A 15,092-nucleotide genomic window follows, 5' to 3' on the forward strand; every position below is an offset into this window, starting at 1 on the left:
GACAGACACTGGGCTAGAAAATCAAAGAAGTCACTGTGGGTTAGGAAGGAGTCCAAAGATTTAGCCCTTATTATAGGATGAACTACTTTTAATGTGACATTGCATGGTGTTCCTCAAATGTGGAAAGATTTTTCCTCAGGTTTCAGAAGTGGTGAAACACAAGAGCAATGGCAGAAGCTATGAAACAGATGGTGATGATGGCCCACATCGTGGATGGAGATACGGAAGTGTCCAGCATCCCTTAGATGTATGTACCTTCATTGGAAGTGCAAGAAGTAGACTCTGAGTCCTTGTAAAAATAAGGGCTCTGGTTGTCCTTGCCTGGGTCCTGCGTAGACCTTCTGATGGATGGCTCTTATTTTTTCTTTCCAGTACCTCATCTCCTTTTTTCTGTTGAAAGACCCCCTATTCTTCTAGAAAAGCCATTCCATGTGATTAACTGAGGCTAACTCTGTTTTAGGTCTGACCTTTCAGAGTACCCAGCTCCCTGATTTCTGTGACCAGACAAGAGTCCTAGACTTGATTGTGAGGGTTCTCTGTCTGGCAGGCTAGAGAACAACCCTGTCCAAGAGATGAGCAGAAATGTGGAGCCATGAGGACACTGCTGGAACACTTGGGCCCAGCCTTACCTGAAGCCAGTTTCTACCCCTGTGCTTTTCATTACTTGCTACTTGTCTGCCTGGATCAAGTTTCTGTGCTCGCAACTGCACAAATCCTACTTAACACAAAAGAAAGCGTGCCCCAGGTGCATGCCTCAACCAGGCTTGATGAAAAATAATTAAGAAGTTGGAGGGAGCTGAAGTCATAGAGTCCCATTTCCAAGCCAGCAATACAGTGAGCCTTTGAAAGAAGCTCATTTAATCCACAGCCTCCAAGTGCTCCCTTAGCAGCAACCCTCACAGTATCAAGCTCTTCTACTTACTTTTATTATGTTAATTACATTGACTAGGATTTTTAATTACAAAAGTTATACCTTTTATCATAGAAAATGTTGAAAATAAACAATATACATATTCCCACCACCCAGAGGGAAACAGCACTGAACACTTCAACATGCTTTCAGTCTTTTTAATGCATATAATTTATTTAATTATTCTCCCCTTTATAATGTATATACAACATGAGCACTTCCCCAGATCAGTTAATAGCCAGAAGGAAAGGGGTGGAGGTGAGCAAAAGCAGGGGATATAGATACTATACTTCATTAAAGTTATGCAGAGTAACTTTAATGAAGTATAATATCTATCCAACAGATGTGCCATAATTTATTTAACTAGGGCCCAGCTGCCAAAATGTTAGGTGGTTTCCAGTATTGCGCTGGGATACATAACATTAGAAACTTTTGCAGAGATCTTTATTCTTAAGATACATATTCTTAGAATATAATGGCTTATTAAAGGGTATGAACTTTTCAAGTTTTTTACAAATTTTTAAGCTACACCCAAAGAACTTCTCTCTTGGCCCTTTAGGTGCCAAGGGAAAGAAGATTCACAATTAAGCTGCATTCCTAACATAGCAGTTTTAGGGTATATATCAGTTTCCCAAGACTATAACAACATATTGCTGCACACTTCATGGTTTACAGCACCCACTCACTGTCTCACTGTCCTCTAGGTAAGAAGTCCAGCATGTAGGTCTCAAGAGGCTACAAGCAAGGTGTCGGTTGGCCTGGTTCTTATCTGGCAGTTCTAGGGGAAATCCAGGCTTCTTCCAGGCTCCTTCCAGGCTCCTTCGGTTGTTAGCAGAATTCATTCCTTTCTCACAGTTTCCACGTGTCTCCCTCTATCTTCAAATCAACAACTGCAGTGATGTCCTTCTTGTGCTCAGAGTGTCTCTCATTTTCCTTCTGCTATATCCTCTGACTCCCACCAAGAAAGTTCTCTGCTTTTCAGGGCTCATGTGATTAGATTGGGCCCACCCAATAATCCAGAGTAGCAACCCTATTTTAAGGTCCATAACCTTCATTATATGTGCAAAATCCCTGCAGGCATGTAATGAAATGTATTCACAGTTTCCAGGGATTAGAGCATGGGCACTATTTGGGATGGCCATCCTGCCTAACACAGGGTAGAGCTACAAAACTGATCAAAGTAACTCGATCATTCTAGACCATCTGACTAGCCATGTTTTCTCCTACAGCAATGTTGGGGGGACAGTTCAGTCTTTTCAAGCGTGGTATGGCGGATTGTTCTCTTCACACCCCAGAAAGTTTCCAAATGGTCAAAAGGATTATCTTGCAGAACTTTCCAATATCTCGTTGCTAGGAAACTATGGCTTCCCTTCAGGTTTATATGCAGTGCTGTACCATTGTAATAAATTATACTTTGTCAGGTGCTCAGGCTGTTGCCAGTCAAAAAATAATATAAAAAAATGCAAGTGTTTTTACATATAAATATAAGCCTATGAATAGTAACTCTGCCCAAACACATGTATAGGTGTCTATGTATGTGTAAATGTTATTGTGACCTATTAAGTTGGTTTCCCACCACCTCCACCCCTTGAATCTAACTCATTTATTCCTTATTAGTTTTCTGCAAAGGTTTGCTTCTCTATAGCTAATTTCGAAGGAAATAGTGCGAGTTTTCAGCAAAAGCAGTTTCCATGGTTACACTGAAGTCTTACTAAAAATAGCACATGATGTAACCAGCCAAACTTTAACTACTAAAGTAACTAGACAAAATAGATCTGCATTTCTGTAGGAAGTTTGTTCTGTCGTTCAAGCTGTGTCTATGACACATGAAGAGAATAGTCTGAATTATTTTTAATGCCCGAGATTCCAGCTCCTCAAACACATTTGTGGGCAGCTCCCAAGCTGTTCAGACTCCGGAATTATTTCTAACACTGTGTGAAGGAGAAAGGCAGAGAGACAGGGGGAATGGGGGCAGGAAGGAGAGAAGGGAACAGAAGGAGATAAGTACTTAGCTGTTTCACTTCTCGCCATGAGATAACATCTCCCTTTTCTCACACGGTCCCTTTAAACTCACTAACATGTTGCATAATATAAGGAAAAGGTGTTAACTCTCATTTGATTAGTCTACACACCCTCTACATTCTACAGCTAGCTACTTACCCATTCTGTTTTACTTTGTCTTGTGGGCTCCCTGTTGCGTGATTGACTCAAGGTTCTTCCTCTTGCGTGATTGACTCAAGGTTCTCTCTCTTGAGTGAGTGGCAAGGTTTGGTATCAGAAGGAACTACAAGAGGGAGACCCATTTATTTTATGACTTCCCTCCCATTATTTCTGCTCACTGTCCTTTAGACAGCACTAGGAGAGTGCAGACACTTCAAATTAAAACATCTTCCCTCTTGAGTTTGGTGGTCTTTGTCCTCGTTACTTTTGAACTGACGCTCTGCACAGCTGGGTCTCAGTTTCCAATATCCTTGTTTCTCACACTTCTTCTAATTAGAAAAGAGAATCAAGAATGGCAGTCCCATCTATTTCCAAGGCCATTCCCCACAACCCGCACAAAATCTTTGAAGCTGGAAATCAACGAGGTGGCCGAATCTTTCTCCTCTTGAGCGCCATACTCAGAGTCATCTTCTGACCACAAAGCCTACCTGCCCAGGTACTGCCTAATGTTATTTCTGCCACAGTGTGTTCCTCAGATGCCATTCTCTCTCTCTCTTCCCTCTACAGTTGTTCAAGAGTACACTCTCCAAACAAAATTCAATCTCAAAAACAAGTTCTTTTCACTTGGTCACCATCTAGAAAAGACCTAGATATACTCCTGGTTTCCTTTTGGATCCAAAATAACAATGCTTATTTCTTGTTAGTTAGGGGACTCAACGAGTCCCTCTCAAAAGAATGTCAGCATTTTATTGAGTTCATAACACTGGAGAGAGAAGGCTGGAAATTATTTTTAGATGACCATAGCCATTGCATATGTTGGAAATTTCTTAAATGTATTTTTATATCAGGGACAACTGTAGAACCAGAGCAATTTAAAAGTGTATAGATTATGCTTGACTGAACTAAGATGGCTGTGTCCCTTTAAAAATGCTTTCTTCTTAAATAACTGGCTTTAGCAAGGTACTTGGAGCTCACATTTTAAAATGGCTTTTATGGCACACCTTTAAGATTTATTTATTTTTCATTAGCTTCTATGGAATACTAATTCCTGAATATAGTCTCAGAGATGGTACCAGACCTGGCCCAGGAACTCTCAAAATATTATGCACGGACAGTATAATTAAACATAAAGCACATGAAGGAAGAAGGAGATGCAGGGAGTTGAATGTATTGAATTTCCTGTAATTTTATTTATTTACTTAGGTACTTGACTGGAGACAATCGGTGAAAGGTTTTCATTTGAAAGCCTAATTAAAGAAATCCATTTTAAAGAGAGATGGAGGCAAGAAGAGAAGAGATAAATGAGGACTGGAGGCCAATGTTACAGTGATAGCAGTCCAGGTGTTCCAGGTGGGGGGCGTTGAAGATGGAAAGGGCTCCCTCCCACAGAAGATAATTGTATTGAGAGCAGATTTTCAGTAGGGAAGTCCCAAAACAGGCTTTGTGCCAGAGATCTTGACTGAATTACTGAGCCCCTCCAGACACACTCTAAATCCTCCTCCACACTGCTCCCTGCCCAGCAGTGCTATCCCTTGGTGGTACAGACCCCATCTATGGGCTCCTGCACCCTCTGGTTCTCAGCTGGGAGACTCAGTGTGAAGTCCTAACATGACATGTGGGGAGTGGGGTGAGAAGTCAGTGAGGTCAGGATATTTATTTCCCTGGTTCCTTGACTGTCCAGTCTTCATGGGCTGAAACCAATAATTGATCTTTCCCTAATCTCTTCAAACCTGGGCGTCTTAACAGGGTCACTGCTAATAGCATCAGGTTATTGCACTACTTCTTGTGGTTTCCACACCTTCCCCAACCCTTTGTTTAATTTGATCTAATTTATCTATTTCTTGTTGGTACTCTAATACCAGAATCTTTAGCAAATGAACCCTTGTCTTAGTCCATTCAGGATGCTATAACACAGTACCATAGACTGGGGTGGCTTATAAACACTGGACAACTTGTTTCTAGCAGCTCTGGAGGCTGAGAAGTCCAAGATCAAGGCACTGGCAGATTCAGTGTCTGGTAGTGAGAGGTCTGCTTCCTGCTTCAGAGAGGACCTCTTTTTTCTGTGTCCTCGCATGAAAGAAGTAGCAAGAGATTGCTCTGCTTTGTTTTTTGTTGTCGTTTTGTTTTTCAGTTCACTGAGGTATCATTGATAAATAAAAATTTAAGACATTTGAAGTATACAGCACGACATTTGATATAAGCATATTGTGAAAGAAGCTCCCCACCATCAAGTTAATTAGCACATCCATCCCTCACATATTTACTTTGTGGGGGAGGGTGGTGATGAGAACATTAAAGTTCTATTCTCATAGCAAATTTCAGTTAAACAATATAGTGTTATCAACTACAGTCACCAGGTTATACACCAGATCCTCAAACCTTATCCAACCTATAACTGAAAGTTGGCACCCTTTTACCACCTGTCTCTATTTCCCCACCTCCAAACCCTGGCAAATATTTTTCTGTTTGTTTTATGATTCCAAATGTAAGTGATTCATGCAGTATTTGTTTTTCTTTGTCTGGCTTATTTCACAGTATAATGCCCTACAATTTAATCCATGTTGTGCAAGTGACAAGATTTTCTTGTGTGTTTTTGTTTTGTTTTGTTTTGTTGTTTTTTTGTGGGTTTTTTTTTTCTGTCCAAAAGAAAAGTTTTATTCTGAACTTGTTTCAACAAACATAGTTTTTGTATTCTAAATCTTTATTGTTCAGATTATTACAGTTGTTCCTCTTTTTCCCCCCCCCCATAGCTCCCCTCCACCCAGTTCCCACCCCATCCCCTGTCCTTACCCACCCCACCCCTCACTGTCCTCATCCATAGGTATATGATTTTTGTCCAGTCTCTTCCTGCACTCCCCACACCCCTTTCCCCTCGAGGATTGTCAGTCCACTCCCTTTCTATACCCCTGATTCTATTATATTCACCAGTTTATTCTGTTCATCAGATTTTTTATTCACTTGATTTTTAGATTCACTTGTTGATATATATGTATTTGCTGTTCATAATTTTTATCTTTACCTTTTTCTTCTTCCTCCTCTTCTTAAAGAATACCTTTCAGCATTTCATATAATACTGGTTTGGTGGTGATGGACTCCTTTAGCTTTTTCTTATCTGTGAAGCTCTTTATCTGACCTTCAATTCTGAATAATAGCTTTGCTGGGTAGAGTAATCTTGATTGTAGGTTCTTGCTATTCATCACTTTGAATATTTCTTGCCACTCCTGTCTGGCCTGCATAGTTTCTGTTGAGAAATCCGCTGACAATGGCATGGGTACTCCCTTGGAGGTAACTAACTGTTTTTCTCTTGCTGCTTTTAATATTCTCTCTTTGTCTTTTGCTCTTGGCATTTTAATTATGATGTGTCTTGGTGTGGTCCTCTTTGAATTCCTTTTGTTTGGGGTTCTCGGCACTTCCTGGACTTGTAAGTCTATTTCTTTCACCATGTGGGGCAAGTTTTCTTCAAATAGGTTTTCAGTATCTTGCTCTCTCTCTTCTTCTGGCACCCCCATAATTCAGATGTTGGTATGCTTAAAGTTTTCCCAGAGGCTCCTTACACTATCTTCATATTTTTGGATTCTTTTTCCTTTTTGCTTTTCTGGTTGGGTGTTTTTTGCTTCTTCATATTTCAAATCTTTGACTTGATTCTTGCGATCCTCTAGTCTGCTGTTGGATCTCTGTATATTATTTTTTTATTTCAGTCAGTGTATGCTTAATTTCTAGTTGGTCCTTTTTCATATCCTCTAGGGTCTTGCTAAATTTATCGGCCTTTTCTAGAAAATTCTTGAAAAACCTTATAACCGTGGTTTTGAACTCTATATCTAGTCGTTTGCTTTCCTCCATTTCTTTCATTTGTGACCTGTTTCTTTGTCTCTGCATTTTGGTTGCTTCCCTGAGTTGATAGAGTGGCTTTGTGTGCTAGGTGTCCTATAGGGCCCAGTGGCTCAGCCTCCCCAGTTACCTGAGGTGGACACTCTTGGTGCACCCCTTTGTGGACTGTGTGCTCAGTCTTGTTGTAGTTAAGCCTTGATTGTTGTTGGTATCACTGAGAAGAATTGACCTCCAGGCCAATTGGCTGTGAGGATCAGCTGTGTCTACGCTGGGAGAACTTCTGTGCTGGAGACACCCTTATGGGGCAAGTACTCCAACCCCTGGGTACACTGGCTCTTGGATCTCCAAGGAGGTGCTAATTTAGCCTCTGCCTGAGGCCACACAGCAGGAGCTATGTGAGATCTGCAGATTCCTCTTCTTTGTTTGGGTTTTGGAGGTGCCCAGATAAGGCCCAGCTGTGAAGCAATGCAAGCTGCTGTGGGGCCTTAGGCCTTCTTTTGGATGTTCTGGGTCTTTCTGACTCAGCTGTATTTTGTGAGGTAAGTTTAGATTTCAAAGGACCAGGCCATTCATATGCAAAACCCTCTGCACACAGCTTGGATGGGGTGGAGTCTCAGGGCGGAGCAAACAGCAATGGCTTCCCATCAGCCCTGCCCTAAGAGGCCCCCAGGTCTCAGTGTCCCTTGGTAGTCGCTGCAAGCACCTCTGAGAGAAAGCCGCGCTCGAATTCTGCCCAATGCCAGACAGTCCAGTTTCTCCCCGTATGAGTCTGGGTCCCCAGAGTCTCACCCGGAACTGGAGTTCAGAGAAGTCGGGAGCTTGTATCTCTCTGCGGATTGAAAAAGCCAGCTGTGTGCTCAGTTGCCAGCCCTCTCCTCACGCGCACCTCCACACCTCTGCACTTTACTTCCGCAGCTGCTCTGAGTCTCAGTGTGCTTTTCTCTTCCCTTCTAGTTGTAGAATTTCCACTCAGCCAGCCTTCCTGTGGTTCTGGATGATGTCCATTCTGTCTTTTAGTTGTAGTTTTGAAGTGGTTGTGCATGGCAGCAAGTTCAGGTGTTTACCTATGCTGCCATCTTGGTTTCTCTTTCCTTTCTTGTTTTTTTAATGCTGACTAATATTTCATTGAATATATATACCACATTTCCTTGATCCATCATCCATCGACAGACACTTAGGTTGTTTCCATATATTGGCTATTTGAGTAATGTTGCAATGAACATGGGCATGTAGCTATCTCTTTGAGGTAACAGTTTTGTCTCCTTTGAATATATATCCAGAAGTGGGATTGCTGGATCATATGGTAGTTCTATGTTTAATTTCTTGAGGACTTTCCATTCTGTTTTCCATAGTAGCTACACCAGTTTACATTCCCATTAACAGTGTAGGACTTTCCTTTTCTTCACATCCTTACCAACATTTGTTATCTCTTGGCTTTTTTATAAGAGCCATAAAGTCTCTTAAATAAGAGCACAAATCTCATTACATAATAATTTCCCAAGGGCCCTACCTCCTAATGTTATCCCATTGGGGGTTAGGTTTCAACACATAAATCTGGGGGGACACAAATATTCTTTGGCATCCCTTGATCCTTGATTATCTCATTCCTTGAGGGTGTTCTCTATGAGAGTTAAATATTCTTTAAAAACTGCTTCAGAATAAGAGTCATGTGAGAAACCTAAACGTGGTCTTAAGATGGGGCCTAAATATACAGCTAATAGCACCTAGAAATAATAAAAGCAAAGAGGATGAGCACAGGCAAAAGTCAGTAAGATTCATTGGAACTAGATATAAAATACAAAAATTGGTTAAAACACAGGGAAGGGAGAATGAGGTCATCTGGATGTCTAAAAAATGTTATTTCATGAGTGATTGTATTATCGATATTAAGCCAAATTACTCCACGTTATTGTTTGTCATTTTTAGAGACATATTCTCAACATGTTATTCCTTAAAAGTAAGTTGAATACTTTGGGACACTCTGATGTGATGTTATTTAACCTGACAATAATGGTAATAAATAGCATGATTCCAGCTGCCAACCAATGAGCTCTTATTCTGCTCAAGATGCTCAACTAAGGTCTTAGCAGTCTTTAGAAATGGACTTTGTTGTTGTCCCCATTGTCTGGAGAGTGGAGATGAGAAAAGCTGCAGGCTATGGAATGGAAGTGAAGAATTGAAATTACCATTAAATTCATCCTAATATCTCTTGATAATTCTGCCAACCCCCAAAATATGTTCCTTCATAATATTTTCCATCTCTATGTTGAAAAAGCATTTAATCTGGTGCTCAAGACAAAAACATATGATACATTCTTGTTCCCTTTTTTCTGTACACCACTATAACACACAGGAAGTCCTGTCTTGAATCTGACATCTTACCAGCTCCATGACTCACCACCATAGTCCAACACTTCATTACCTCCTGTTTAGCTTATTACAGGAGTCTTTTGGCTGGTCTTCTTGCACCAATTCTTATTGGTTCAAAGGTATTTAACCATATACTAGATAAAGTGATCTTTTCAAAATCATATAATATCAGCCATTGTTTTGGTCAAGCCTTCTGTACCTCCCAGAACCAATTTCATGACCATGCTAGAGATACTACTGCCTCGTTGTCCTCATCTCTTACCAAGTTCTGCCTCATTCACTTCCTTCTAGACACACTGACCCTATTGCTATCTCTCCAAAATGCCAATGTTCCTCACACCATGGCCTTAGCACTTGCCATTCCTCTTGCTTCTCTCTCTTTACTTTCCTGCTCATAAGGATAGTTTCTACTACCTGATATCTTGTCACAGGTGTATTCCCTTGGTCATTGTTAATTTTTTTTACTAGAATATAAACTCCATGAGAGTAGGGTTTTAGTTAGTCAAGTTCTCTGCTATATCCCCAGAACCTAGAACCATGGTTCAACCATAGAGGAAGACATAGGAATTGTTTAATTAGTAAACCAAGGAAAAAAGAAAGGAAGGAAGGAAAGAAGGAAGGAAGGAAGGAAAAGGAAGGGAGCCTATTGTTGTAAGAATTATTGCCCTTCAAAAATATTCACAACCTATTCCTTGAATCTTATGAATATGTTACAAATGGAATTAAAGTTGCTAATAAGATGACCTTTAATATATTTTTATTGACTTCAGAGAGGAAAGGAGAGGAAGAGAGAGATAGAAACATTAATAATGAGAGAGAATCATTGGTCTGCTGCCTCCTGCACACTCCCTACTGGGGATCAAGCCCACAACCCATACATGTGCCCTGACCAGGAATCAAACCATGACCTCCTGGTTCATAGGTCAATGCTCAACACTAAGCCACACTGGCTGGGCTAAGATGACCTTTAAAATAGGGATCTCATTCTGGTTCATGAAGGTGAGCCCAATGCAAAAGTAGAAGAAAGAGGCAGAAAAGAGGTCAGAGTGATGTGATGTGAGAAGGACTGGATGTAGCATTGAAGGCTTTGAAGATGAAGAAAGGGACTGTGAGCCAAAGAATCTCAGTAGTCTCTAGAAGCTGCAAAAGGAAAGGAAATAGATTCTCCCCTGGAGCCTCCAGAAGGGAACTGCCCTTGAGTTAAGCCAGTAAAAGCCAAAAAGACTTCTAACCAGTAGGACTGTAATGATGACCACTTGTGTTGTTTCAAGCCACTAACCTTGTAATAATTTGTTATAGCAGTAATAGAAAACTAATGTACCTATATGTTTATGTCTTAGGTATACCACCCCTCCTGATTTTCCCTGTTACTCTCTTAGTAATTTGAGGCTATTATTTTGTCAATATAATTATGTCATTATAGTCCTCTCTTTCTCAACAATCAAAGACACATCCTCCATTTCCTGTTTATATATTAGCTATCAAACATGATAACCAAATTTTTGAATCAAAAAAGGACATTAAAATGAATAATGTAGCTATATTTTTCTAACTATGTGACTTGGGACAAGTTACTCAATTTTTCTATGCCTCAGTTTCCTTATCTATAAAATGTCTACTATAATAATAGTTCACTCTCTTCCAGACACTTAGAAGTAATAACTAATGCTCAATAAATATTAGCCACTATTATTATTAATGCATCCAATAGAAGAGACTATTGATATCAAGCCTATTCCAGAGAACCCAAGAAGCAAACATAGACCCTGTACTGTTAAGCCACATTACCAGCAAATTCTATTCCTTGCAGTATTTTTGTAGTCAATAGCTTTCTCGTGCTTTCAAAAATGACTTAACCTATCACCTGAGCAAATATTTTAAATTTGACACTACTCAATGTGGGAAAAGGTATGGAGAAATGGGCCTGATATTAGATGTAAGCCAACTGACCATCTATCTTACATTTGTTTTTCTGTATTGCTCAAATTTCAAATAAGTATAAATTATATTTAACATTAAAAAATAAAAAAGCTGTTTTAATTTTTAACAAAACAACTTAACTTCACTGATAAAAATTTGGCAGTTGTCTCTCAGCCTTCTCTGGAGTATATTTGTGGCAGAGAAGATATAATCATGGCACAGTCGATGTGCTTTATCCTCCACCCAGACCCAGGACTGGTCCTTAGAACTGCCAAGGAGCACACACACACAGACACACACACACACACACAAGAGCAGAAGGCTGTAAATATGTTTATAGACACAATAATCTCTATTATATTTTATATTTTTCCCACATAGAATAAGATGCTGTAAAACATCATAATGTAGTCCTTTCTTGAGTGGTACAAAAAGCCCATGGGTTACACTATAATAATGAAAAAACAGCAAAAATAGGAGCTAGACATTTGGTCCAATTGTTTGAGTCAACTCGCCTCTTTTGAGTAAACCAAATTCATTAACATGTATTATGAGGATATTCAAGTTCTACAACTGCTTCTTGCATTTCAAATTTGACACTAGATAGTGCTTCTGACAGGTTTCTGATTATTTCTTTCAACTTTTGGAAATTAAAACAATCACCTTCCGAGTCTAATACCATTAGGGGAAATGGGACTGGGCTGTTGAATTGGTTGCAAGAAGACTTTAAATACTTCACTCTCTATTGTTGAAACTGAAAGGTAAAAGGTGATTCTTCTTTATGTTGATTTATTATTTTATTTATTCATTCATTCACTCATTCAACAGTTATTTGTGTTCCAAACACTGTGCTCAGTACTGGCGATGCAACATTGGATAAGACTTCCTTAGCCTTCATGTGAAAAAGAAAAGGAAAAAAATCAAACTAAAATTTCCCTGGAAACCTGTTGACAAGACTAGTAAAAATTTCCAGTCCACATTGTTTCAACATAATTAAAAAGAAAGGAGACACACACACACACACACACACACACACACACACACACGTCTTCCAAAAAGAACATTATGGATATATGACCAAGGGCAGTAAAAAAGAGACTAACGGTGGGCATCCCCTCTATATATTAATTCATTCACTCTTTCAAAAAAATATTTTTGAAGGATTTACTATGTGCCAGGCACTTTTCTAGGTGATAGAGATATAGCAGTGAACAAAACAGATAACACTGTTCTTTGCCCATTCTACTGGAGCTTAAAAGTCTAGGGGAGAATGTTAACTACTGACATTTAGAAAGATTAAATATTAACATTTAATAAGAGAGTCAAAATTTTAGGAAAACAGGTCTCTGAGGGCCCTCTCTTCTCCAGTTTTGCCTGTTGAAATTGTTCCTTTGAGTCTTTTGTGAAGACTCAGCTCAAACAGCAAGCTGGCCATTTTCCCTCCTCTGCATCCCTTTTCTATCTTGCTGAGTCAGAGTGCTTTATGCCTTGTGTTGTGTTTATGTTTAAACTCATTACAGATCGCAAACCCCTTGTCCATATCCTACCACAACACCTGGTATATGGCACAGCCTCAATAAATTCTCCTTGAATTAATCAGATGTAACTGAAAGGATAAATAAATATCAAAATGGTCAAGGATTTTTCTTCACTTCCTAAAGGAGAGCTAGATTAGATGAATACTCTCCCAGTAAATAAATTTATTTTTATGATAGAAGTTTCAACCTGCTTATTATATAGTAGTATTATTGTCAATTATATTTGACAAGCATTCCCAAACTCAACACAGTCAAAATTAAACTTTTTACTTTGTTTCCAAAATCTACTTCTCCTGTTGTTTTCCCTATGTAACTTAATGGCACTGAAATCAGTCCCTCTTGATTCACTGACCTCTTATTTTGTTTCTTTACTCTCCAGTATTCACCAACTTTATTCTCCCTCATGAATGAGAATTTCATCACTTGGATCTTTCTCTTCCCCTCAGTCTCCATTGCCACTGCCTTAACAAGCCTAATTCTCTCTTGCTTGAACTATTGAAGTTGCTTCCAATAAGGTCCTTGTCAACATTCTTTACCATCCTCAATTTCCCCTTTCACACATTTTAGATCACTCTTTTATAAAAATCTTCATTGACTCCCAATTACATTGTTAGAAGGCAAGTCATTAAGAAAGTGTCCTATGGCTAAATAATTTGGAGCACCATTCGCTTAAACACATTCAAACAGGTTTTTTTGCTGCAGGACTTCTCAGAAACGTTGATACCTCAACTGTACGTGGTGAATCTCCATGAGGAAGCAAGCATTTGCCAACATATTTGATTTCACTTTTCTCGTGGAGGACTGAGTCTGATGGTGTAGGACTGAGTCTGATGGTGTAGGTTGGCTCACTCATCACCCATGCCAACCCCTTTCTCCTCTATATTCCTCTTTTATAGAAGTTGGAAAAAATAAAAATATTTATTTCCTGGACTTCCTGACTGCCAGGTGCACCTGATAATTCTGGTCCATGAGATATAGACAAAAGTCATGGAGAGCACTGTCTTTAACTCCTTTCCCTTCTTTTTTTTTTTCTTCTTAGAATAAAGACATAATACAGGAGGAATGGCAGCCACCTTATACCCCTGCTAAGAATGGAAGAACAGGAAGATGGCAGGAGCCTGTTTCTTTAATGACATCATTGACCCATAAACCAATCTTGGTCTTCCCATGAGAAAGATAAGCTCCTTTATCATTCAGCTACTGAGTTGTGGGTATTCTGTTACTTGTAGCTGAATGCAATCTTAATGAATACAAACATCTCACATGAGATATAAATAAAGTTTATATATCTAGGTGGCATACAACCCATTGTTTTCCATATATCTCCCTCACTTCCTCCCCTTCAATAACACTATAAGTATTAATATTCCCAAATCTATGACCTTATGTAATGCATGCAATATGGATGTCATTACCATGTCTGTCCACTATGGTGTCAGAATCTTGACTGAAACCATTAGCTGTGTTCTGCCTCTCAGGCATCTCCTTGTTAACACCTATAAGTATCACTTATCAAACTAACCATAACCACGTCTGTTGCCGTTAGTAACTACAGATAGGTTCACATTTGGGAACTTCAGGGAATACATCTTTCCTTTACTGCTTACTCTGAAAACTATGCCCACTACAGGTGCAGAGAAACGCCTTCTACTCCCTCCTGAATTAGAAGTCTTGCTGCCACTCAGACTCTGTGGCAATATGCCTTCTGGACTCAGCACTGACTGCCTCGGGGTGTTTTTCTGCCATTATGCCGTAGACACAATCTCTGAGCTGCACTATCACACCACCCCACTGACCCTAGTGGCCTAGCTTCTTCTTTTTAGTTATTTTCATACCCATTAGCTTTCCCCCTCAGTCTGACCTGCCCTTTTCTTCATCTCCCTGGTGAATGATTCATTTTGTGGTGGGAAGGAAAAACACCTAGCTGAAATCTCACTTCCCCTCTGAAGCCCTTCCCACAACATCCAGAGTTTCTCCAGCCTGTTTCCTCCCCTCGAATGTTGAACATACATCCAATAAAGCACTGACCACAGGTAATGGGATTTTCTATTTATGTTGCTCCCCATCCTAATAATCTGGAAATTCTTTAAGGAAAGATATCACATCATCTTTATATTTCAAACTCCAGCACCTTATACAGTGCTTGATATATGCTAAGTGCTTGATAAATGTTTAATCAATGAATAAATGACTCAACCAATGAATGATATATCATTGGTAAGACTATGGTGCTTGCCAAGGCTTCAGCTTGACCAAGGTTGAATTCCTTCCCTTGCCAATATTGTGTCAATCACCAAAAAGATTTATAAAAGGAAAGACCCAATTCTAAACTGACTAGTCATAACTTTATCATATTAGGAAACACA

The sequence above is a fragment of the Plecotus auritus genome (assembly GCF_963455305.1).
Source record: "Plecotus auritus genome assembly, chromosome: 3".
Lineage (NCBI taxonomy): Eukaryota > Metazoa > Chordata > Mammalia > Chiroptera > Vespertilionidae > Plecotus > Plecotus auritus.